General features: G+C 46.8%; 1 non-coding gene across 1 annotated transcript; it reads right to left on the reverse strand.

Moving 5' to 3' along the window:
• On the reverse strand, positions 1-106 carry LOC115029827. Its single transcript, XR_003835384.1, has one exon. It is a non-coding gene; the product is annotated as a U6 spliceosomal RNA (small nuclear RNA).
• Positions 107-23,159: the final 23,053 nt, after the last annotated feature.

Here is a 23,159-nt window from a genome sequence, read left to right on the forward strand (position 1 = left end):
AAAAATATGGAATGCTTTGTGAATTGACTTGTAATTCTTGCCCATGGGCCGCGCTAATCTTCTCTGTATTGTTCCATTTTAGTATATGTGCTGCCGAAGCAAGCACCACATCCTGATCTTAGGAGGTATTTTCTTAATTGAAGTTCCCTCCTCTCAAATAACTGTAGCTTGTGTCAAGTCAGCATAAAGCTAGCCAGCACAGCAAGCTTAGGGAATGAGTACCACTAAGTACAATGTTTGCTGTAGACTCGAGTGACAACTTTGTCAGGTTGAAGACACCAGGCAGGCACTGTGGCCAGCTCTTTCATGTACATTCCTAACTCTATGACTAACCCTTACGGAGGTACACTTTACAACTAAAAGAAGGGAGATGCAAACCAGGGGCTGACTTCCCACCCACAGCAGCCACAGAACAGGGATTCAACCCAGGTCTGCTGAACCCTAAAACCTTCTGGAGCTACACCTTAAACCTCCCTACTTCTGATGAAACACCATGGCATTGTGTGTCCGGTGTGTGTGTGTGTACACATGTGTGCGTGTGTGTGTGGGCACACTTTGTCCCTAGAATGAGCCATTTCATAGAGCAAGTGGATCAAGGTGGTAGAAATGTGGTGTCCTGAGCTCGCCACACTCTCACTCTTAGGGATGCCTTTCTTTGTTTCTCTCATTGGCTCACAACCAAATTACTGTGAGGCACTTATGTCTCTGAAAAGGATTAACAGATAATATGTGTTAACTCTTGAAAGAAAAGCAAATGCAGATATAAGAGTATTTTGCACTGATAAATTGAGAAGCATAGCTTTGAAATGGATGAAAATAAAATAAATACTGAGGCCAGATTACTTTCACCTGTCAGTTCAGTGTTTGCAAATGAGGGAAGCAATTTCTGGGGCCTGTGGTTAATGGCATGGTATGTTCTGCCTCCTGCAGTTCTCGGGATGGCATCCTGTTTTGGAGAACCCAAGACAAGTTGGGTGAATCTAGGAAACCAACAGAAAGACTCGGACACAATCTTTTGGCAACGTGGGGAGAGGGAAAACCTCTCTGCATAGGACTGCTGTCCTAATTGGGAGTGGGAGTTGGCAGGACCCTAGGGAATTAGATGTACAGAAGAGACAAGACCCAATACAATGGGCAGAGCCAAGGGTAAGACCCAATCCTAGGAGCTGGAGATCAAGACTGGGGCAGAAACATGGCAAGAAGCATCACAGCCCATTCGGTTGTTACCAGGCAGAGAACCCTTCTTCCACACCCCAGCCTTTGTGATGGGACTAAAAGCTGCCAGTTTACCACAGACTCTGTGACACCTTGCTGACTTCTGAAACAACTGAAGTTGCTCCATTGACAGATAGCTATCACACTGAGCCTGGGGAATGGTCACCTCCTCAACCCTCTACCATCATCTTGTTGCTTCCAGTGATCCTTTGACCCCATTACCTACAACACTGGCTTCCAGAGGCCTATTGACCAGTTTCCTGCAAGGCATAGTGAGGACTTCTATGCCTGCTGCAGCCATCAGTCAGAAAGATTGACAGGGGAAGTAGGGAAGAGATCAGGCCTATAACACGGATAGTGAGAATGACAGCCATGGAGAATGACAGATGATAGAAAATAGGATTTTTTGGTGTGGATGGTGAGAGGGACAGACATGGGTCATAGATGATAGGAGGGAGAGCAGCCTTGGTGGGAGGGACAGACACAAGGATGCAGATAGTAGGAGTAAGGCAATCCTGGTGTGGATGCTGATGTCCCGGTTAGTTTGCTAACTTGATACAAGACAGAGCCATTTGATAAGAGAGAATCTCAATTTAATTGGCCTGTGTGAAAACCAGAGGGCCATTTTCTTGGTTAATAATTGATGTGGGAGGACCTGGCCCATTGTCAGTGGTGCCTTCTCTGGGGAGGTGGCCTTGAGCTGTTTAAGAAAGCAGACTGAGTAATCTGTAGAAAGCCAGCCAGTAAACATGCCTTCATGACTTCTGCTTCCAGGTCCTGCCTTGAGTTCCTGTCCCAACTTCCCTGACTGATGACTGTAAGCAAAATGAATAAGCCCATTGCCTTCCTAGACATTTTTCCTCGTGGTGTTTTATCACAGCAGTGGAACCCCTAACCAAGACAGGTGGGAAAGGACAGACGTCAGGTGGTAAATGGCATGGCAGACTGCAGAACAGAAAGAACTGGTGTTAGATGTGTGGGTTGTGGGAAATTATTTCAAGGATGCTTGCTGGTGCCTTGAGTCTCTTTCCTGTCTTTTCTTCTGCTCTCCACTGTCTGTGAACCAGGCTTTGCCTTGAGGAAGAAAATGTCCTCGGTTGCCTCTTGGGTTGCCCTATAGACCAGTCAGCTGTGTCCTTGCAAAGCCAGGTAATGATCTTGAAAGCTATGCGTTTCGTGACGGATGACGTGACCAGGCTGCAGAGTGCAGAGGCTTCCTTTGCAATTCCCAGTGCTGAGTTCTGAATGCAGAAGCAAAGTCAGAGAAAGGAGGTTTGCAGCTCAATCCAGAGGTATAGTTAGCATAGGACCCTGAGGGACAAAGCAAGTCTCATTGCCCATGGCCCTCGTGGTTCCCAGCACAGGCCCTGGGGAGTGTGGGTCTTCTGGAAAACTCAAGATCGGCCTGGCTGCAGGGTTGTGGTTATTAAGAGCTGAGGTGGACCCTGCAGGGGTAGAGCTGGCTGCTCTCATCACCCACAGACAACTCCCCAGACTGGCAGTGGTGGCCTACCTTCAGGTGGGAGTAGATTTGACAGGAGCTGAGGTGTGGAGGTCCAGGTGCCTCTTCCTGGAGCATTTGCCGAGGAATTGGTGTGGCTTGTTTTTAATGGCAAGTATGAACCTGTAAACCGATTACTTATGAGGGAATGCCACCATGAGTGCCCACCTTGGGTGCTCTGAAGAGTGAGATGGGCCTCATCCTCCTGGCTGCACAGAGGCTGGTATGTGCCGAGCAGAGCATCCACCTGCTTCCTGCAGCTTTTCCATCCTGAGGTGAGTCAAAAGCTCCTCCCTTGTGTCTGCTGGGATTGGCTGGCATTTGCACCCCTCCAAGTCTTGTGATAACAAAACCCACAGTGATCATGACGACACTCGGGTTCTCAAGTAACAGCTCAACAGCCAGCACTTGCCTTGGGACCCTGTGTTCTCTGTCTAGCTCCTTCTTTGCCTCACAGTTCTCATAACTGAGGCCAACTTTCGAGGCAGATAAAGAGGCTATACACAGCATCTAGCAATATGCCACCCTTGAAAAATTAATTCCACTCTCTGTTTATCTTGAGCATAGATCCATCTGCCCAGGGTGTTTCTCTGTTGTCCTCCTTGACCTGAACTCATCCTTGCCTGCACATCTGGAAAAGAGAAATGGTTTTTCTAAACTCTTGCATGATGAGAGGATCAAGGAAAGTTTCTTTGAACTTCCTCAGTCTTTGGAAATAACTGTGGTGAAGGTGGTCCATTGGAGAATCTTTAGGGTGGTTTTTGTTGGTTTGGTTCATGTTAAGCAAAGACAAAGGGGCACTAGTTCAATGTTGCACTAGTAATTACTGCTGTGTAACAAGTGACCACAAACCCAATGGCCTAAAACCTTAATAGTCTATCCATAGGAATTGGGAGTGACCGAGCAAAGTGGCCCTGGATGCCAGTCAGGGATGTGACCATCATCTGGAGGCTGATGGGAGCTGGGAGGTCCACTAGTGAGGCGGGTCATACTCTTGGATGGAAAGCTGCTCCTCTTCATTGTCATGGCCTTGCTCTCCACCTGGTCCCTCCTCAGGGTGCCAAGTGTCTGCATGCATGGTGGCCACTTTTGTGAAGCATCAGTCTAAGAGATGAAGGAGGAGTCAGGGGTCCTTGCTGCTTAAATCCAGCTTCATCCACTCTGATCCCATTGTACTGCTCACCTGGACCAGCCCTGGTCCAAAAGAGAAGAGGATGCTAGTAGCGAAGAAAGGGGAGGCTATGTGTTAAACACTGGTCCACCAGTAACTCTAGGCATGCCCGAGTTTGCAGATAGTAATATGTAGAAAAATATGTCCTTCCTAGTGAGCCAAGGTGTTTTGTTACAGTGGTAAGTCATTGTGTTTGTCCAATTTTTGTTGTTATAACAAAATATCCAAGTCTGGATAATATGAGAACACTAGAGGTTTATTTATCTGACTGTTTCAGAAATTTAAGGGCATGGTGTCAGCGTTGCTTGGTTCCTATGGGCCTCTGATGTCATCATAACAGCAGAAGCACATTCCAGAGCAGTCACTTACCAGGAAGCCAGAGAGGTGGTGGTAATTGGCACTGTTCTTTAATAACAGCTCTCGGACAGAGTTAGCTCGGGCCTGTGAAAACTAGTCCCTTCTGTAGGTAACGGTACCATGACCCCTCCACATGGCCGCAGTCCCCAAGTTCTCGCCACATCAAAGCCACCACCGTGGAGACCAGGCTCTCATCCTGTGAGCCCCTGGGAGGCACCCACACTACGGTGGTGACTCTGACAGAGGCCTAAGAACAGCCGTCACCAGCCCAGGCGACTGAACAATAAGCAGCTGATATTTCAGAGCATCTTTGAACAGCACAGGTCACAGGTAACAGGGCAAAACAGACGCAACGGACCTTGGATTTGAACTGTGTCTCAGGTACCTGTCAACATCCATGTAGCTTTCTAGAAAGGCTGAAAAGAAACACAAGCTCCAACCCAGCTGTTAGGATAGTGACTGAAGTTCTACATAACTTAGTTCAAAATCATGGTTTTCAGTCTAGCAATAGGAATGATGAAAGCACTCAGTGGCTGGGAGGAAGAAAGGGGTGGGGGGCAATTGCAACTGAAGCTGGGTACACAGGATTTACCTAGGGGGTTCCCACCAGGCAGTCTTAGACTAACTAAGCTTTTAGAAGTTGAGAGAGCTGCTGACTGCAGAGTTGTGGTCACCCCGTTCATTTTACAGGTGAAAACAGATGCTAACAGTTAAAGCACAACGTCTGGTATTTTAACACCTCACGTTAACATGGATAAAAACACAGAGAACAATGCTGGAGAGATTTGTCGTAACTCAGAGGTTATGAGCACTGGCTGCTTCTGTCTAGCACCTGTCTGGGTTCCATCCCGAAGGTTGGCTCACTAGCTTCTGTTCCTTCAGTACCCTGGGAACTCAACGCCCTCTGCTGGGCTCTGAGGGTACACATGTGGTACACAGGCATACGTATAGGCAAATGCTCCCAAAATAGCAATCACTGTAAACTCACACAGAGTGGTGCCTCCCACTGTAACCCTAGCATTTAGGAGGCTGAGACTGGAGAATCGCCCTGAGTTTAAGACAAACCTGAGTTAGAGAGTGAGATTCTGTCTCAAAACAAACAAACAAACAAACAAATAAAATAAAACACAATGAAAGATGGAGTGAGCAAAAGCAATGTTTGCCAGCCTGTTTTAAAGCCCTAAAAAGCTTCCTATGGGACAGGTGGTCCCTTCCTCCTTTCTGATCTCCCTCCCTCTTTCCTTCCTTCCCTAGCTTCTTCTCTCATTCCTCTCTTCCTGCCTTTCTCCCTTCCTCTCTCCTTCCTTCCTTCCTTCCTTCCTTCCTTCCTTCCTTCCCCTTCTTCCATCTCCTCCCCTCCCCTCCTCATTCCCCTCCCCTCTCCCTAATTCCCTCTCCTCCCCTTCCCCTTTCCTTCACCCCCTCCCCTCTCCCCATTCTCCTCCCCTCCCCCTCCCCTCTCCCCATTTTCCTCTCTTCCCCCTTCCTCCGCCTTTCCTCCCCATCTCCTTTCTCCCCCTCCCTGCTCTCCCCTCTCTCCTATCCTTCTCTCCTCTATCCTTTCCCCCTCCCCTCTCCCATCTATCCTCTCCCCTCTCCTCCTCCCTGTCCCCTCCCCCTCCTCTCTCTCCCGTCCCTCCCTCCCTTCACAGCAGCGCACTCAGAGCTCTTCAAAAGCAATGTCCCTAGGGAATTAGGTTTTAAGGTGATCTCAATACCCCTGCTGTCTTCTGTGTTCTTACTTCCCCTTCACCCCAGTGTCCTTCAAGTCCATATGTGTGTGTGTGTGTGTGTGTGTGTGTGTGTGTGTGTGTGTGTGTATTGCCTTGTCATGTTCTCTCTGTTTCAGCAAGCCCCTTTTAATGCTTCCTGGGCATGGTAGGGAATAGTAGCACACAGAATGTAGAACATGCCAGGCAAGGTTCTTCTGAAGTTCACCAACCTTTCTGTTCTCTGCCTATCTACCTGCAGGGAAGGTGGGTGGGAGAGAACAGGAAAGGACAGCTAATTCAGGGTATTCAGGGGGACATGGGGTGGGGGGGTGCTACTCAGCCACTAAACGTGGAAACCATAGAGAAGTTGGAGTCAGGTAGAGATATTGTTCTGTGTGTCGCATGCAGCTACTTGTTTTCAAAGGTTGTCCACTACGACCCTGCATCCTTCACACCTGCCATCCGCATCCTGGCTTGGTCAGGACTGTTCTTGCCCTGGAGTTCATCCAGAGCACTGAGGCTTTGCCTTCCGAGTGACACTGAAGCTCAGCCCAGCTCGGAGGAAGGTAGACCTAGAATACAGCATCACTTTACAATCTACGTGCAGACATCTCAACCTTCTAATCTGCAGGCCAGAAGGAGGGGTTGTGGGTAAACACATTGCCAGTTTCCTGTGAGCCCTACTCAAATGTGGGAAAGACTCCAGGTCACTGCAATCAGATTAGCTAGAGTAACAGGAGAAAACAAAGGTTGTGGAATTCGCTTCTTAAAGATCAGTGATGGATGAAAGGAAGCCAGCATGTAGCAGGCAGGGTCTGAGCTGGCCTTTATGGCCAGCTGCAAAGTCACCTTTGCACCTCCTAATAATTGCTCTCTAGTTCAGAGGACGATAGAGCAATGAAGCCTACTCTACCCGGAAGACAATGAACAGTGTGTGTCTGGGTTCATGATAAAGTACGCACCAGGCGATGGGAGTCAGACCATAGTTAAGGAACAAGGGCAACAAGAGGACTCTGGCCCCCCAGCCTCTGATTTCAGCTCTCTGGGTGCTGTGAATCCTTGGGACAATTTTCAGTCAGCCCCACGACACTGTAACAAAGAGCCAAAAGCAAAGTCTGCAGGCTCTTCCTGAAGGAAGCCAACCTCAGCACAGCGGACTCTCCATGCGTGGATCTCCACTGTGGAGGTGGCCACACAACAGTCAGAGCCTGCGAATGTTCATTAGTGTGAGGGTTAATTTTGACCGTCAGTTTGACAGGACTCAGAATCATCTAGGAGGCACACCTCAGGACATGTTTGCAAGGCAATTTCCAGAGAGGCGTAACTGGGGAAAAGGGTCTACCGTGACATCACTGGCACCATCCCGTGAGCTAGGGTAACAGAAGGAGAACAACAGTGGAGCACCAGCATTTCCATTCACACGATTCCTGAGTGACCAGCCACCTTGACCACATGATTCACATGACCAGCCACCTTGGCCACCACAAGAACTCTTGCCACCATTTTTTTTTCTTGTCATGGTGGGCTAGACCAGTGGTTCTCAACCTGTGGGTTGTGACCCCTTTGGGGTAGACTGACCCTTTCATAGGGGTCACATATCAGATACTTACATTATGATTCATAACAATAGCAGAATTACAGTTATGAAGTAGCAGTGAAAATAATTTTATAGTTGGGGGTGGGGGTCACCACAACATGAGGAACTGTATTACAGGGTTGCAGTGTTAGGAAGGTGGAGAACCAGTAGGTTAGACACTCGACCTGAGAGCCAAATAATCCTTCCTTTAATCTTCTCTGATTTAATCTTCTCTAATCAAACTTTGTGTTACAACAATGATCAAAGTAATAAGCTTCTAAGAAGAGTTATGTATGACCACAGAAAAAGCTTCTCCCTTCCCTCCCCTCCTTCCCATCCTCTCCCCTCCCTTTCCTTACCCTCTCTTACCTCCCTCCCCCTTCCTCCCTCCCTCCTCTCCTCCCTTTCCCTCTTTTCCCTCCCCTCCCTTTCCCTCCCTTCTCTCCTCTTCCTCACCTTCTTTCCCTCCTGTCTTCTCCCCTTCCCTCTCCTCCCCTCCCTTCCTCTCCCCTCCCATTCCTTCTTCCCCTCTCTTTCTTCCCTCCCTTTCCCTGAATACTTAGCTGCAGAGCTGTTAGGTGCTAAAAGAATGTGAAAGTGAAAAGAGCTTAGCACCCATGTTATGTCCAGAGGCAAACACCTGCACAACTCCAGTCACTCAAGAGGAAGGGCCACAGCGGTGAGTCTGAGAGCATGTCTCTCTGGCCTCAGAGGACTCCATTCAACAGCCGCATGTCAGTCAGCTTGATGGTGCAAATCCTTTCACAGAGAGTCTCACCTCAAGCTGGCAGGTGGATCTCTGGATTTGAAGCCAGCATGATCTACAGAGTGAGTTCTAAGACAGCCAGAAATACATAAAAAGGCCCTGTCTTGAATAAATTAAGCAAACAAACAAACAACAAGGCCTATCTCCTGTAGTTATGTGAAGGGAGTCCAGTTTTTCGAGAGGATCCTCTGATATCACCCATCTGAAGGGCGCAGGCAGTCCAGACTGAACAAGGGGACAGAAGAAAGCCATCGTACAAGATAAACTTGATGACAGTTCAAGTACATGGCATTGTGGAGAGACATGAACAATTTCCCATCACGGAAGAATGTGGGCCACTTAGCAGAACATGCTTCCGCGTGTCCTTCCTCACCGAATTCTCAGACAGTCATTAAAGATAGTAGATGCACTTAGATTCTTTGGGGATCCAGACAAGCTGCTGGAAACGCTGTTGGGAGTATGAGATGGACTGAGGTACCGTGTGTGCAGTGTGTGGCATGTCTCCACATGCACCTGGAGACAGGGTTTTAAATAGCAGCATGCACATCTGGTGCAGGAATGTGGCTTCATGCTGGATGAGTAGGTTTTAAATACCACGCTGTGTTACATGCCTCGTGAGACCTGAAATCGGTTTTATTTCAAGGTTGCCATGGCATTATACCACAAACACACTAATTCCTATTGCGAGAATATTAGTAACGGTTAAATTTGTCAAATCATCCATTTCCCCATGATTATTATTATTTTAAAATGTCATCATTTCAACATTCTGACAGTATGTGATTGACTGTGAGACCAGGTGACTCTGTTATTTGGGGAGGGGGTGTGTTTAAGGTGCTACCCAGAGAAATACACCTCTTTAACTTAAGATTCCCAGGGATAGTCACCATACTTCAGTCCATGGCTAGGTCTCCCAGCACGTCTGAATATATAAATAATGTTGAAAGCACATCTGCCCATAAGCCATCAGAACTCACCCCACAAAACTTCAAAAAACACCTCGGAGATGCTGGGACGACTGTGCACTGCCAAGGGTAGAGACTGGAGTGGATGATTCCAGCAACACATCCTGGTCTCAGTGTTGGCCCCCCGAGGAAGTCTCTTCGAAGATGCTAAGCCATCAGGAGTTTTCTGTTAATTCCCAGGTGCCTGTGGACAGGAATGAGAACTTGTGGGAAAGATAAGGAATCGGGAATGAGTTTTACGAAGCTGTTTTAATAAAAGCACTACTTCTAAAGAAACATAGAACGGAGCTGGCCACCCTGCCCTTCTGCCTGCCTTGCCCTGTGCAGTGTTCTAAACATCCGTCCTTTAGTGATGTGGGAATTTTATCAGAATTCGTCACATGAAGGGGACCTCCTTTTCCCATGTGGATTTCTACGTAGCCTACCTTAAGGTCTCTAGGACATCTGTCTTCAGCCAGGCTTTCCTGGTTGAGGTTTGGTCTATTGCTGTGTGTTGTAATGCTAAATTCTGTACCCTAAGGTCCAGGAGCAACATCTCCAATACAAGCTTTTGTTGTGCAAGCTTTGTTCCTTGATTTAAAACTGTTGGTTAAATAAAATTGACTATAGTCAACTCCTGGAGGGGTTAAGGGTAAGTGGGTTGGGGTTAAAAGAGGAGGGATTGTGGGGAGGAAAGAGGAAGAAGGAGGAGGAAGTGGCCATGTGGGGAGAGGAACCTTGAGCACGTGGCCAGGAGAAACAGCAAGTATCTGGGGCACACCACTGGGGAGGTAGCCAGGCCAGCAGCTAGAAAAGTAGATTAGGGGTGACCCCCAGCAATTGTCAAGTCAAATATAATAACCATAGTCTGAGTCTCATTTATTTGTAAGCTAGTCAGAGATAAGTTTAAATTGTTTGTACTACAATCACTGGTTTAAAGGTCATGTGGCTTCCCCTTGGCTTGTGACACAAAACTGTCTTAGTTTTGATTCTGTGGGTGTGATAAACCACCCTGACAAAAGTATCAAGGAGGAGGGCCTGTGTAGCTCACAGTTCCAGGCTACAGTCCACTGTTGCAGGCAAGGTGCCAGAACCTGAAGTAGCCCTTCAGGTCACATCCGCAGACAGCAGCAGAGAGCAATGAGTTGCTATGTGCACACTGGTGCACGGCTGGACCTCTCCTTTTCAGTTATTCCACAGCCCAAGTCAAAAGCCTTGCCACTCACCCACCTAAGAAAATCCCAAACAGGCTTGCCTACAGGCCAATCTAATCCACACAAGTTCTTCAGTGAGATGCGCTACTCAAGTAGATTGTGTCAATTGACAATTAAAACTAACCTTCCCATGCCCCAGCTGAATTTTAGGTCATATATTGACTGAGGGTCCTCCTGGGTGACGCAAGCCAGGAAGAGCCCAGTGTCAAACCTGGGAGAATATTTTCCACAGAGGTTTGTAAGATGTTAAAGAAAACTTTAAAATCATCCGATGCTTGTCACTTCTGTGGTTGATGATTTAAGGTGCTTCAAAACCACTTCTAACAACCCGCTTACTTGTTTCGTGTCTCTAGTCCCAAACATCTAACTCCATGTTAAAGGGACCATGGAGAAAGGAGATCTTCATCCACCTTGTGTTCAGGAGTTCCTGGGCTGGCATAAGGTTCTCCCAGTTGGCCGTGGGCACCATCTATTCTGGGTGGCCAGCAACGGCCAGGAGAGCAAAGCCTTCTGTGGAAGACATGTCTCTGTGGCCTTGTCTTGACATCAGTCCTCCACTAGAGTTCCAGAAGTCCCTTGAGGGTTTGGGGTCTTTCCTAATATTGGCTGAAGCAATTCCAGAAAGACACTTATCTGGGCCTAGGGGTGACTTTGCATGCTATAGACCTGGTCCAGTAACAGAAACTCAGTGCCAGGCTTTGCTGCAGTCACAACCAGCTTGCAGTCCAGAGGTTTCAGTTTTGCGTGGCTATAGACTTTATTTTGTTTTTTTATTCGTTTATCTAATTAACTATGCTTGAGAGAGTGTCTCTGTTGCCCCTGCTAGCCCCAAAGTTAATATGTAGTCAAGAATGGCCTTGAACTGCTCATCCTCCTGCCCCTAACATCCCTGGGATCACATCCATGAACCACCACCCGCAGCTCCATTTTCAGTTTAAATTTCCCTCTGCCCTTCTCTTCCAGCAACCACACATCTCAAGCCACAGACACCAGTCTGCCCCATCGGAGGAGTCAGGGAAGTGGGAAGGCCTCGGTTAACTCTGATCGAGAACACAGGAGAAAAGGGGTTGGGGGGAGGGAGAAGAAAAGGGAAGAAAAGAAAGGTTCCATGTTACAGAGACTGTGGAATCTCAGGGCTGAAAAGTAGCATAGGGATAGAACACTGGCTAGCACTTGAAGGACCCTTGGTTGGAACCTCAGCATTAGGAGGCAGATAGACAGACGGATGGGCAGACAGACAGCTATTTACCATCATTTGGAGACATTATTTCTAACAGGTGTCTCCCCACCCTTGCGTTTTGAGACATGGAATATTCCCTAAAGTTATAATGTCAATAGGAAATGAGTCCAACCTGGGGTGGTTCCTTCCTTCCTTCCTTCCTTCCTTCCTTCCTTCCTTCCTTCCTTCCTTTCTTTCCTTCTTTTTAAAAAGAGAAACAAAGCCGGGCGTGGTGGCGCACACCTTTAATCCCAGCACTTGGGAGGCAGAGGCAGGCGGATTTCTGAGTTCGAGGNTGGGAGGCAGAGGCAGGCGGATTTCTGAGTTCGAGGTCAGCCTGGTCTACAAGGTGAGTGCCAGGACAGCCAAGGCTACACAGAGAAACCCTGTCTCGAAAAAAAAAAAAAAAAAAAAGAGAAACAACTGCTCTTATTTTATTTGTTTTTGTTTATATGAGTACACTATAGCTGTCTTCAGACACACCAGAAGAGGGCATCATATCCCACTACAGATGGTTGTGAGCCACCATGTGGTTGCTGGGAATTGAACTCAGGACATCTGGAAGAGCAGTCAGAGCTCTTACCTGCTGTGCCATCTCTCCAGCCCCGGTCTTTTTCTTTCTTATGTAAGCTGCTGTGTTCACCTTCCCTTCCCAGACATTCTGAAACATCTTTTTTATTTCCAAACTAAACTTGCACACAGATCAGCTGCTTATCCATCTAGCTTCTGTGATGGGTGCCGTTCCCAATAGAAAAGCCAAAGCTTGTTCTTTCGCACAATCCCCCCTACCCCCATCTCTCAGTCCTTCTGTCTCTTCAGGTGGGACACAGGTTACCTTGGCTATACAGTCTCATCTCTCAGGCTCCCTTTTGTTTTCTGTCTGAGGTTTTGAGTTCCTAAGTAATTATCTTTTGCTAGAACATCATTTTTACATAAAGGAGATGAAAATAAAGTATTAAATTAAGTCCGTCTGGTTCCATCTCCATCTGTCAACATTATACCATCTGCCCCTCGCTTCTTGCATGAAGCAACACAGCCTCTGACAATGTTAGATAGAAGTGCCGTGGCCCTGGAAATAGCTTGAAAGAATGCAGCAGAGAGCTTTTATGAATTCCTACGAGGAAAACATTGGCTACAGAATCAGTTTGGATGCCTAGGGCCAGACACAGGTCTGCCCGAGCTCTCGAGCTCTGTCCACGGCTGCACTCGCTGTCAGGTACTGAGCATTAGGAAGCAGGAGGACCACAAAGCCCAAAGAAGCATAGGCCAGACCCAACCCTGCTGACACTGATGTCTCATGGGAAACAGGCTGCTGGGAAAACTGGAGGCTGGCAGACCCAGCTATAAGCAAAGATCCCACAGCCCCTGTCACAGGAGGGTAAGTGCAGAGATGATCGGGCAGACACACTGTGACTATAAAAGTATAGTGTGTTTAAAACCACAAGGATTGAAGAAAGGGCAGATAGGTCAAGAAAGGCATTAGCAAGAGCCAGGTATGCTAGTGCACACATCATTATTCCCAGCTCTGGGAGACTAGGATTAACATAACAAGTTCCAGGACAGCCAGGGTGGCATAGAGAGACCCTGTTGTCATTGGTCTTTACTTTGGGGGTTCTTCTTTCTTCCACCCTTTCAACCCCCTAACCACACTCCTGCCAGAGCATGAGATAAATCATAGTCAGCTGCTGTGGACAATCTGAAGCTGCCCCCTATCTCACACCTGGGATTAAAATGAAGACATACCTTTATAATAGTTCTGCGAGGTTTTTGGTTTGGTTTGGGTTGGGTTGGGTTTTTTTGTTTTTTTTTTTTTTAAACCAAAATTCCAAAATTAGCACTACAGCCTGTCTCCAAAACAAAGCAAGCAAGCAAGCATTAGCAAGAAACCACATCAGCCATCACAGGAACTATAGATGGTCTAAGTGGCTCAGTTATAAGACAGAAGTCATCAGATTAGACTAAAAGCATGACCTGTGTGTGCTGTCGTAAACCCACACTCAAAAACCCCTGGAGATATTGCACAGACACCCATGCTCCAACATCTGCCCAGGTGTGGAAACCATGTCCACGGGGGTTCTGAAGTAGGCATGTGCTCATGAATTGGCATGCTCTTATGAAGAAGGCATGTTCATATGAAGCAGCCATGCTCTCACGAAGCAGGTATGTTCTCAATTAAGGCAGCAAATGCAACAAGTCCCACGTCCATCATCTGTGAGTGGACTCTGAACGGAAGTGTCTCCACCAGGACTACCACCGGGAACATTCGTATAACCCTAATGCAGGCCCCTCCTCCCTTTCCTCATTGGCTGAGTTATCAGGAGGCACCGCCTTACGTGCCACCTGCGTCTTCACTGTCTCTGTCTTTTATGTTTGTTTCTCAACACGACCACATGAGGGTTCATCCCTGCATTTTACATCCTGTTCATTGAAAACCTTACCAGGTGCATGGCCTTGTCACGTCTGTAAGCCATTAGGCAAGGTTGGCTGTTAATAATTTTCTATTCCAAATTTAGTTTGGCTCAGGGTACCTAAACTAGCTGGTGTAAGCAGGGACCGAGTGTTTTCCTACTCACCTGTAGCCAGGCCTGAAGTCACTAGCGAGTGGCTCTTTTGAAAATGGACCATCCTTTTCTTCTTACAATAAATGCCTCAAGAGGTGGGGTGAGGCCAGGAGACTGGACTGTGGCTCCTGTTCTGCAAACGCTGAGCAACCCTAGAGTGGGAAAAAATAGTCACTGCTAACAATCCAGCAGAGCTGTTGAAAAGGGAACCAAAAAAAGCAGGCACCATTGACCTGGCCTAACCATTACAAAGCACACAAGCTGACAGTGGGCCCAGCTAATGCAGGGCGTTAGTACACTGTCCTGTCAGAAGGAAACCCACTTTAAATGTAAAGAAGCAAATGGATCCAGGTATGGTAATGCACACTTATTTTAGTCCTAGCATCGAAAAGAGCATGGAAGGAAGGTGTGCTGGCTAGTTTTCTGTCAACTTAACACATGCTGGAGTCATCTGAAAGGAGGGAACTTCAATGAGAAAATGATGTCATAAGATCTGCCTCTAAGTCATCTTCTTAATGACTGATTGACCCAGCCTATGATAGGTGGTTTCATTCCTGGGCAGGTGGTTCTGGGTTCTGTAAGAAAGCAGGCTGAGCAAGCCATGGAGAGCAAGCCAGTAAGCAGTACCCCTCCATGGCCTCTGCATCAGCTCCTGCCTCCAGGTTCCTGTCCTGTTTGAGTTCCTGTTCCAACTTCCTCCAAGTGATAAGCGATGGTGTGGAAGTCTAAGACAAATACACTTTTTCTACACAAGTTGTGTTGGTCCTGGTATTTCATCACAGATATAGTAACCCTAACTAATACCGAAGGTTATGGGTTCTAGTACAGCCTCAAGTACGCAGTGAGACCTTCTGTTACAAATAAAATCTAAGATGAGTCTGGTGACTCAGGCTTGCAACCTCAGCTACTTGGAGGTGAAGGCAGGAGAAGCACAGGTTCGAGACCTGCCTGGGATACAGAGCTACAAAACAAATCTGTGCAATTTAGTGAATCCTGCCCCCTTCTCAAAAGAGATTTGGAGATGTAGCCCAATGATGGAGGATTACTCTACCTTCATTCTCCAGTTCTGAGATGGGGCCGTGAGGAGGGAAGATGGGGATAATTATGGACAAAATATACCATGTTATCGTTGATCATGAGAAAGCTATGCATCCTTATCATAAAAGGGAAACTGTAGTGATATCGGTAAGAAGAAAGAAATCAGTGAAAGAGACACAACAATTCTAAATGCTTAGGTGCTGAATAAATAAATAACCTGCAAACCTGTGATGTAAAAACTGATGGGATTTCAAGGTGAGAGAGATGGACTGTGGGTACTTAGCAGGGTCTGTGAAACACTGACAGGTAATAGATGGACCAGCAAGAATACAGCACAGGAGAAGGCTCTTGCAGCACGCGTGAACTCGTTGGCATTCTGGGTCCTTTCTCCCCCAAGCCATGGGCTACCCATCCTTTTAAACCACACATGGGACATTTAGAAATATAGACTTTTTTTTTAACCACAAATAAGTCTTTATGCACCTAAAATCATTAAAATCAATCAAAATGAATTATTCTGCCCACAATGGAAGGAAATCACAACAAAAAGATCTCTGGTGGGGAAAAAAAAAAAAACTCAAATTTTAGAAGACAAATGATGCCATTCTAAATGCAGGGGCCAAAAGAGAAATGAATGCAGTGTCAGAAAATGCTGTGAACAAATCATTGTACAAATGTGCACGGGCAAGCGCTTGCTTATAAAAGGTCAGCTTACAATTGTTCTATTTTATGGTGGTGTGAAGTATCAGGCAGCAAGGAAAAGCCATTTTTAACTCTGAATTTTAATTCGGTATCCTTAGGTTAGGCTGTGCTGCTGTAGTGATACAAATGCTTGCCAACATATTCTGCCAAGCCAGCATTATCCTGGCGTCAAAGTCAGGTGAAACCTAGAAGTGTGAATGGGCAAACCTGGGTTTAGTTCCTGGCACCCTGAACGACATCCTGACGCTCACTCTGCCACACTGTTGCTGAGAACACATAAAAGAGGTGATGTCTTCTCATAGCCGTGTACAAGTGAATGTAATAAAGGGTCACCAAGAGTGACACAAAATGCCTGAGAGGTGAAAATCACTATATTGCATTTGTAGAGATTTCAAAACTGAACATTCATATATATGATAGCATTGAGTTGAAAACTTGACACCGGCGAGATCTCTGAAATAAAGGCCTCTTTGAGCTGTCCCGGGTGCTGGTGTCTGCCAGCGGATGACCAGCTGTGGTCGGATTCCTGAAGCACAAGGAGGGCTGAGACAGATGGAAGGGAATGTACCCCAGACCCAAAGAGCCAAGGCATTCTTTGAGGAAAACCGAGAGAGAGTCAAGAAGCCAACTGCTTCCGCTGTGCTGTGCTGGCTGTTGACAGGACGGAGGCTATGGAAACTTGGGACAAGAGTAGCTCTGAGGAAGGGAAGGTTCGTCCTTCTTAGCTGATTGGCTCCAGGAATGTGGAGTGGCTCTTTGTTTTTCTATTTTGGCTTAGACTAAAACTATCACTTAAGATAAACTCATTATCCACCACCCTCCAGTCTGTCACTTCATTTAGAACGTTTTTGAGATTCTTCTCTTATCAATGGCACATAGATAAAACACACAGAATAATAATGTACTGTTTGTGCAATCACAAGGGTCTCGGTTAGTCTTGGGTCAACTTGACACACTTGAGAATTCTGTGGAAAGAGAAACCTCAAGAGAGAAAACACCTCTCTCAGATTGGCCTGTAGGCAAGTCTGTGGGGCATTTTCTTGATTGATGATTGATCTGAGACAGTCTAGCTCATTGTGGGTGACACTACCCCTGGGCAGGTGGTCCTGGTTAGTATAAGAAAGCGGCTGAGCAAGCCATGGGGAGTAGGCCAGTAAGCAGCATCCCTCCATGGCCTCTGCATCAGCTCCTGCCTCCAGGTTCCCTAAATAGACTGATCCAGGATATGTAAGCCAAATAAACCCTTTCCTGTCAAAGTTGCTTTTGGTCATAATGTTTCACCATAGGAACAGAGAGCAAACCAGGGCATGCATGCATATAAGTGGGCCAGGAAATATATCCACTCCCTATCCCCATCGACACTTGCTTCTTAATTCAATTAAAAGCTGCTTGGTTTTTTTTTTTTTTTTTTTTTCAGCTTCTTTTATGACCAGGCTGCCTTGAATACATACAGGCAGGTCCTCTCCTTAGGCTCCACAGTCAGGGGGCTTCACAAACTCAGTGGACAGCAGAGAACCTTAAATAAACCTAGAAAGGAAAACAGGACATTAAAGTGACTTTCTTCCCCAAAAGATTAAAAATTAATAAAACAAAAATCACACTCCCCCGCCCCCAGACAGAAACATGTATTTGAGATTGGCCTGGTTTCTGTTTCTCCACATTCTTTTACATTGCTAGGCCCTTTGCTTCCTATCACCATGATTTCAAAGAAACTTTCAAATTGTTTTGTTTTATTATAGATGCAACGTGAACATGTGACCAAGCCACTTCTGATAGCTCAGAGTTTTTAACTCAAATCTTCTGTGCATTTCCCTTAAGGAAAGTTACTATTCAAATGTTCAATGCATTTATTTGTTATTTGGATTATAAAAAAAATTCTTATAAAGATTTAATCCCAGCACTCAGGAGGCAGAGGCAGGCGGATTTCTGAGTTCGAGGCTAGCCTGGTCTACAAAGTGAGTTCCAGGACAGCCAGGGATATACAGAGAAACCCTGTCTGGAAAAACCAAAAAAAAAAAAAAAAAAAAAAAAAAAGATTTAAAACACAGCCAGGTGTAGTGATGCACGCCTTTAATCCCAGCACTTGGGAGGCAGAGGCAGGCGGATTTCTGAGTTTGAGGCCAGCTTATTTGAACTACAGAGTGAGTTCCAGGTCAACAAGAGCTACACAGTAAGAACCTGTATTGGAAAAAAACAAACAAACAACAATGATAATAAAATAATAATACATTTTTAGTTTAAAAAATAAAATACAGAAAGAGTGTAAAGGATATGCAGATTCCTTTAAATCACCTGAGATTTAAAAGACAGCCATCGAGGACATACTTATTTATGCTATATTTCCTAAAACAATTTTGGTATCTCAGGGAACCTGCTGACATGCACAAGGCCCTGTGTTCAATCACCAGCAAAACAAGAGACAGGAGACTTAAATGTCTTTCTCTTCACGGAGCTCCTGGGACAGTCCACAGTTTATAAGCAATGGCTTCCTTGCCAGCCCTCTCTGCTTCCCCACTATCAAGGAACTCAATGCTAGTTTCTGTGTGCTCAGGATTCTGTTGAAGAGGTAGACACAGGCCCTTGGGCCACTCCACGGGGTGGCCTTCCCAGCTGTTTGAGTTAGGTTTCTATTGCTCTGAAGAGATACTGTTATCATGGAAACTCTTATAAAAAAAAAAGATTGGGGCTGGCTTACAGCTCAGAGGTTTAGTCTATTATCATCAATCATGGCAGGAAGCATGGTGGCACATAGACAGACATGGTGTTAGAGAAGCAGCCGAGAGAGAGAGAGAGAGAGAGAGAGAGAGAGAGAGAGAGAGAGAGAGAGAGAGAGAGAGAGAGAGAGAGAGAGAGAGAGAGAGAGAGAGATCTACATCTGAATCAGCAGGCAGCAGGGAGAGAGAGACACTGAGCCTGGCTTAAGCATTTGAAACTGTAAGGTCTACCCCACTAGTGACACACTTCCTCCAACAAGGCCAGGCCTCCTAAGAGAGCCATTTCATTTGACCTAGGGAGGCCTATTTTCATTCAAACCACCACGGAGGACGCATACAGACTGAACAAATTCCATCAATAGGCATGTTTTCCGACAGAGGGAAAGAAAAGCCCAAGACAAAGCAAAATGCTTTAAATTTGCAGTAACTTGTTCATTTTGTAGAAAATGATTGTTTTGTTTTGATTTTTTTTCTTGAGATTGTGGCCCAGCCACCTGAGCACAGAGGGTGTCTCCATTCAAAGCCCTGGACAAGTGCTGCCCTAGCCCTCTGAAGTGGACAGTGGACTGTAACAGTCATTCCTTCTTACCTGTCTTAGTTAGGGTTTCTATTCCTGTGAACAGACACCATTACCAAAGCAACTCTTATGAAGGACAACAACAGTTAATTGGGGCTGGCTTCAGAGGGTCAGTCCATTATCATCATGGCAGGAAGCATGGCATCGTCCAGGCAGACATGGAGCTGCAGGAGCTAAGAGTTCTACATCTTATTCTGAAGGCAAAACAGGAGAAGATTACTTTCTTCCAGGCAGCTAGGAGGAGGGTCTCAAAGCCCATCTTCACGGTGACACAAGGCCATACCTCCTGATAGTGTGACTCCCTGGGCCAAGCATATTCAAACCACCACACTATCGTGATCCTTATCTGGCTGGGGGCCAATACCACAGGCACATTCATCTTCAGTGAAATTTTTATTTTAAGGGGAGAGCAACAGAGACCAGGTAAAGAATGTGGCTAATCTCATCCAAGTGAAGGTTGTGTGTGCTGAGTCCGTGGTCTGGGCAGGAAACTCACACTCTGCACTCCTTGTTGGTAGCGTTTTTTGGTATCTGAATGACGTCACCTCAGGACACTGAGTAGAAACTTGGCTCCAAATATCTTCCTGTTTTCTGCTTCTCATACCTGAGTAGGGAGGACAGGCCCACCTCATACACCCCACCCTGCTGCCGTCTGTTGTGTCGGTGAGGCCTCACGAGATGGTGACTGGGAAAACACAAAGAGGGTGAAAATAGGACCAGTCAGGGAAGATCTGTCAAACCCGAAATGGGGAGAGAAACCCCCCCCCCCACCCGCCAAATTGCTAAAAGGTCTTAATCTGGTCCATGGTCTGTCTCTGCATATACTTAACTGATTAAAATGTTTAGCAAAAGGCTTTTGTTTCTGCTGTCTCCTCCCTTCCCCCAGCAGCTGCCACTACAGTGAAGGCTATCCGAGATTCATCACTCTGCCTATGAGGCTTAACTCTGCCTAGCTATCAAACCTATCAGAAATCTCTGCATTAGGGACCTCATATACTCCTAATGCCAATGAGAGGTCCTTCCCCTGCACGGTGTCTTGCTCATAGGCTGTGGCCTCGCCCTCTTTGCAATGACTGTTACTCAGTGGCTCATTTTGGTGACCTATTAAGGGTCACCACTTCTCCCTGGCCACTTAGATGGCTGAGTCATGGCAGGACTCAGAATTCACTCAACTCTGCCCCCGATGGCGAGCATCGATCCTAGAACAGCTTTAGAAAATAAGGCTCTTTGCAGCCCAGCTCCCATGCTGTTTGTAAACTGCAGGGCAATCCTAACAGTAGGACTGGGGAGCCAAAGAGGACAGGGGTAATAAGCTGCAGACTCCAGGCAGGTTGCTGAGCAGACTGACCGTAGCGTTTTTTGCAGCGTTTTTTGCAGCAGCCGAGGAGACGGCTAGGTGGCCCTTCTCTTGCTTGTAGGCTTGAATACTTTTCAAAAATTCTCTAATAAAATATTTCTTCCTCTTCTCCTGAGGTAGATTCCCATCTTACAGATTAATCTTCTGAGGAGAACAGAGTAGAGACTGTGTCTGTCTCCTGAGAGCAACCTCACTGGAGGGCTGCTAGCTTACAGAGTCGCCGTGTCAGGGCCACTTCTGTCCTGTGGCCAGTGAACCCTCACCGGGCTGGTGAGGTGAGTTAGGTGTGGCCTTAGTATCAATGGTGGAGACATTCTGCCTGGGTTTCCCAGAGCATGGCCAGGTGCCTAAGATGTCACGTGATCACTTCGGATGTAGAGAGAGAGAGCACATGATATTTATTTCTAAAATGCATCAGCTGCTTCTAAAAGCATGTGGAACAGGATGGCTGGGCTCTCATGCGCTTCCAATATTGAACTAGGCTGGCCTCCCACTCCTCTGAAGGCACAGGAGCAACTGCATTTCTTTTCTGTTTAAAAAAAAAATGGTTTCAGAAATCTTAGCTGATCTTGTTCCCTTTGGAAGAGAAAAACAATGTTACAGGCAAACTCTAAAGTCATAAAAAAACATACTTATTTCCTGACACACCCTGAACCCTGACCCGGCCACTCTCTCCCTCCTTAGCCTCATTAAATCCTGGCCTGCTGCCACACCTTCCTCGGAGTGCCTTGCTTGGGTGGCCCCCGCCCAGCCCTCTAATCCGTCCTGTGTGCATACCAACACATGCTGTCCCCGTGACTCCTGCCAGATTCCATACCCTGTATTTTAAGAAATATGAACACAGACCCTGTATCATAAGACCGTTCTGAAAAACAAAACTAAACAATGTACTTGAGTATGTACCGGCCTGGTCTGGGAGCGAGCCCTTAGAAACAACAGTGATTCCCACAATAACAAGCACCCATATTGAGTTTCCTGCTTCCAAAGGATGGGTGTGGCTCCGGAGGCCTCTCACGGCCTGCAGAGGTGCCCGAGACCAGTACTGTCCTTAGGAAGACCTTAGGTGCACCTCAGGACAGGCAGGGTCAATACCATCTGGCTCGCACCACGAAAGGGGCTGTGTCACCGTGGGACTGAGACACTACCTTATAAGAGTTCAAGTCACGTGGGACTGAACATGGCTTCCCAGCCATGAGACACCATGCCGTGAGGGTTGAGTCATGGGGTTCCGGGTCAGAGGGCTGAGCCTTGAGGGTTGAGTCATGGGGTTCCGGGTCGGAGGGCAGAGCCGTGCAAGGGGAGAGCAAGAGGGAGCCGAGCCACAGGGTGCTGAGTCACGGAGGTCCTCTCAGTTTAGGGGGACCCGTTTTGCTTGGACTCTTCCTCTCTGATGGTGTGGAAGTTTCGCACAAAGTCTCATCACCAGCAAAACCTGGCTCCCAGAGACCCAATGTCCTAGGCCATACACCCACCGCACAGGTCCTTTCAAATGTGTCGTTGGTTCTGTGAGGGAGGAGAGTGTCAACCTCTACCTGTGGCTGTATGTCAACTCTCACAGCAAAATTATTCGGTTTTGGGTTTGGGGGGAGTTTTTGGTTTAGTTTTTTTGTTGTTGTTTTGTTTGTTTTTTGTTGTTGTTTGTTTTGCTTTGTTTTGGTTTTGTCAGAAAAGGCTCAGGAGTGACGTGCATATAGCTACTCAAGGAAGCTTCCAAGCCTGGATGTTATCATAAAGGAAAGAAAACACAAAACAAAACCCTTGTCTTCGTATACTCTTAACATCCCAAATCTCATTTCGGGGTGTCTCTTACACCCCCCTGCCCAGGGTACTTCTGGTGGTCTTTCTTTCTTCCACACAACTTTCATGGAACCTACGTGAATATCTCCTGTTTAAAAGTTCCCACCCTGAAATGGTAGCCTTAAAGAGATGCACAAAGTCGAATAAATTTTATTTTTACAAACACACGGTGGCAACCACGAAGATATTTCAAATTCTCTTTCATCTGCAGATCTCTCAAACTCGAACAATGTCCCCTTATAATTTCTCCTTGAGTTGTACACTCAAGCCAGCCCCATGGCTTCTAGTCGCTGTCTCAGACCTCTTGTTCAATGAACAATGCCAATCTTTTTTTTTTTTGGTTTTTCGAGACAGCGTTTCTCTGTATAGCCCTGGCTGTTCTGGAACTCACTTTGTAGACCAGGATAGCCTCGAACTCAGAAATCCACCTGCCTCTGCCTCCCGAGTGCTGGAAACAATGCCAATCTTTAAAAGGCCACAGGGTCCAGCAGTGCCATGCTCACTGCTCCCTGCGGCTCCATGGGGGAAAGCATTTGTGAGACACTCATGTTTGTAGTTTTCTCTGATCCTCATGGCTTCTTTCGGAGAGAATTCCAAACGTCTCTAGAATCCCCTATAATTTCAGGCTTCAACCCTATAACTTCCAGTGTAGGAAAAAACATCTTGGTGGAGGGGTGGGGGTAGGGTAGAGGGGACTCAAGAGTCACAAACATACTTGGCTCTAGGATATGTAATATA

Source organism: Mus caroli, chromosome 17 (assembly GCF_900094665.2).
Source record: "Mus caroli chromosome 17, CAROLI_EIJ_v1.1, whole genome shotgun sequence".
Classification (NCBI taxonomy): domain Eukaryota; kingdom Metazoa; phylum Chordata; class Mammalia; order Rodentia; family Muridae; genus Mus; species Mus caroli.